The sequence below is a fragment of the Chinchilla lanigera genome, unplaced genomic scaffold (assembly GCF_000276665.1).
Source record: "Chinchilla lanigera isolate Chin_1 unplaced genomic scaffold, ChiLan1.0 scaffold00096, whole genome shotgun sequence".
Taxonomy (NCBI): Eukaryota; Metazoa; Chordata; class Mammalia; order Rodentia; family Chinchillidae; genus Chinchilla; species Chinchilla lanigera.
The window spans coordinates 5,462,806-5,466,770 of record NW_004955497.1 but is presented as its reverse complement, the minus strand read 5'-3'; positions in this window follow the sequence as shown (position 1 = coordinate 5,466,770).

Genomic DNA, 3,965 nt, shown 5'->3' with positions numbered 1-3,965 from the left:
TGAGACAGAGGCTTGCTAAGTCACTAAATTGCCCATAGGGGGCTCAAGCCCATGAGCCTCCTGCCTCAGCCCCTAGAGTGCTGGGATTACAGGCTGGCATCACCAAGCTCACTACTTCACCCTCAGCCTTGCAGGGGATGAGAGAGACCAGGTATGTTTAGGGCTAATAGACCTTGTAATACAGACCTCCTTAGGTGATGAACATGGCTGAACACAGAGCCGACCAGGGATTAGACCCAAGGTGTTAAAGGAATGAAGGAGACATAAAACCAAGGCAGAGACACCACGCTGAGAATTCGTTTCCTTGTCTCCTTTCTACCTATCTTTTTTTATTCTCTTCTACCTCATAAACATCACTGGCCTGGTATACCAAAGCTCTGAAGACAGAGATTTCTGAAAGAAATGACTCACTGAGCCATTACTGATGCTACCCAGAAAGGACAAACTCTCAGTGTTAACGCAACCTTATGATCCCAGCAGCAGGGAGAGGTAGCAGTTGGAAAAATGTCCACCAGGAGCTAAGAATTTTCTATCATGAGTGTTTGAGGAAGGAAGGCATACAGTGTTTACACTGATCCCCTGCTGGCTCTAGATAACGGACAGAAGTACAAGCAAGGGAAGCTTCGGTAAGTACGTGTTGCTTCTGGATTGCTTGGGGGTGTAAGCAAGGAGCTGGTAGTGCCTAGAGGACCACGATGGAATCTGAGTTAAGGTTTTAACAGATGTTCAATGTAAAACAATCTTTTGTCCTTTTGGGCCTGTAGCTGGTTACTCCACCCCGCCTCCCATCTTCCTCCCTTCTACCCTCCAGGCCTTTGTTATTAAATTTAGGGCATCTCAGAACTTTCTCTTATCACACTGTTAAAGTCAAATGTGAGTCCGTGGGACAGGGTACGGGAGATCGTACAGTAGCCCCCGCTTCTCTTCATTTCAGTTACCCAAGGTCAGCAGTGGTCTGCAGATACGAAATGGAAAATTCCAGAAATGAACAAGTCATGTGTTTTACATTGCATGCCTTTCTGGGTAGCATGGTGAAATTTCATGCTCTCCTGCTCTGTCCAGTGCAGAACACAAATCACCCCTGCGGCCAGGGTGTCCAGGCCGTGTACTTGACCTGGCCGATAGCCACTCAGGAACCTTCTGGGTTATCAGATCAGTGGTCATGGTAGGCAGGGCTTACATTCAAGGAATCCTTATTTTATTTAATAATGGTCCCTAAGCACAAAAGTACTGATGCTGGCAATTTGATTGCAATATATTGCCATTATTATTCCACTTTATTATCAGTTATTATTAATCCCTAACTATGCTAATTTATTAAATTATCATGGATTTGTATGCAGGATCTGAGCCTTCAGTTATGGGATCCAATGTTATCTCTGGGCAGATAGCATTGGAATTGTATTGATTTGGAAGACGTCTAACTGGGTCTGCTGCTCAGGGGTTCCTGCGTGGGACGGGGGAACAATTCCACATTTACAACACCACAAAACTATTTTGTGTTGTGAGAGTATAAGAGAAACTGAGCTTGCTTCTTTTTCTGCTATATCCTCTAAATAGTAAATCATACAGAACATAAAATGTGCCTTCAGTAACGACTACAACGCTCCTGGTGTGAGAAACTATCACCACCATGGAATTCAGGAGTATTTTCAACACTGAAGAAAATTCTGGATCGATTAAGCAACCATGTCTCTTCTTCTCCCAGTGCCTGACAGCTGCTAACTGAGTCTGTCTCTTTGGGTTTGCCTACTCCAGACATTTCATATAATTGGAATCTTACAATATATATTTTTGTGTGTCTGGCTTCTTTCACTTATATCTTCAGGGTTTAGTCTTGCGGTACCATGTACAGTATTTATGCTTCATTCCTTTTTATGGCTGGGTAATATTCTACTGTATGAGTGCTCTGCATTTTGTCTATCCATTAACCAGCTGGCAGATATTTGTTTCTACCTGTTGGCTGTTGTAAGCAGTGCCGCCATGAACATTTGTGTAGCAGTTTTAGTGTGGACATATGTTTTCCACCCTTTTGCTTCAGTATACCAAGGAAAGTTATTGCAAGGGCATAGGATGATCTGTTCTGACTTTCTGAAAGGCTAGAAACTGTTGTGCAGTGGCTGAGCCATCTTACATCCCCACTAACTGTAGGAGGACATCAACTTCTCCACATCCCCACCAGCATTATTTCCCATTGTTGTGGTTATCATTACCATGGTAGTAGTGGGGGCTTTATCTACGTTCCCCTAAGGACTAGCGATGAACAGTGAATATCTTTTCATGGATTATTGGCCCTTCTTTGGAGAAACGTTATTTCGAGTCTGCCTTTTTGTTGTTGAACTGTAAGTATTTTTTACATATTCTGGACACTAGATTCATCGTACATTTGATTTGCAGGTCCCGCCTTTTTTGTAGTCTTTTCATTTCACATATTGATTCTGTCTGTGCTACCCTTTTATGTGAAGGCAATATTAAAAGTCCCAGATCATTTTTTCTTTTTCTTTTTACGGTTCTGGGGAAAAAAAGCCAGGCTGTCATGCTAGATAGTTATTAACTCCATATTTGCAAAAAGAAAACACAACAATGTAAACATCAAAACAGAGGTTAGGTAAAGCAATGGGGCATGATGTAGGGATGGGAGAAAGGGAATAATGTCAAATGTTTTGTTTCTCCCTTTAAAATAAAAAAGTAATGGTAGATGAGAAGAAAAAAAAATTAAAATATGGAAATTATTTTTCTGGAATTAAGTACATTGGTTACAGAAAAAAATTAAGGATCATGAAAGACAATGAAAAGATTTAAAGCAATAAGAATATTTTTCCCAAATATTTATAACTACTTTTATTTCAGATGGGTTTGATCATGAGACAAACATAAAAGGAACATAAATTAACATATTTGCTTGAGTTTGAGATCTTGGTTGGCAACACAGATACGTGAACTTAACTTTTGATGAGCTGAATGTGAATTTTCAATGCTTCTCTTACAAAAAAGGGGCAGTGTGAGTGAACCTAGTGAGAACCCCTCTCCCTGCAGACTGCTGTGGGTGTGCAGATGGTAAGAACCTTCTGGTCTTGCTGAAACTTGCAGAAAAGCACGAGAGAGCGTGCAGCTTTCAGAAGCACCAGCCAAATGAAATATGATTACCACCATCTGATCTGCATCAGCTCCAGTTAGCGAAGCTACAGCTAATCATTTATTTAGATACACGGTTTTTGACCTGTACAAGGGAAGATGTCAAAAGTTTGATTTTAAATCAATTTGACTTTACATGCACTTCTTGAAAGGCAAAATAACCTGAAAATGTATTTTTAATGTGTATAGAATTCTCCCTTTCAAAAGAGAGGGGGCACTCTTTCTTATGTGTTTAAATATATTTTGGCAGGCTGCCTGACATTTAGTTTTGATTATAATATAATAAATTACTATTGCTACTACCTATGTGACCTGTATGTTATGATTACTATAGCTTCTTAGAAGAGACTAATAAAATCATTTAAGCTGTCTGTTCAGAACAGTGAAAACATTTATTTCCTCTGGAAAGAACAAGATCATTTTACTATCTCTCAGTAACACCTCCTAGAGACAGGTTCATTAAGTAATCAACAACATATTTTCTAAACGTTCCGTATAATATACTAGATACTGAAAGAAAAAATAAAAGTAAGTCAGAGAAGAGACAGAGGGAACTTTCAGCATCGAAGACAATTCACTGTTTCAGGCCTCTCCTTAACTTTTAGGGAATAAAGGACACACAACAATAAAAAAAAGGACGGGTTTACTCATAGTTCTACACTTCCAACTTTACCAGTTATGGACTAAATTGTAGACTATTTGGGGAAAGTATGGCATTTACACAGCAGGGGTACCAGGTCATCCAATCAACTCCAACATGAAAAGCTCAGCAGTGTCTTTCTTTGTAAATAAACCAACAAATTGTGAGTGCTTTGGATAAGTGGGTAGTG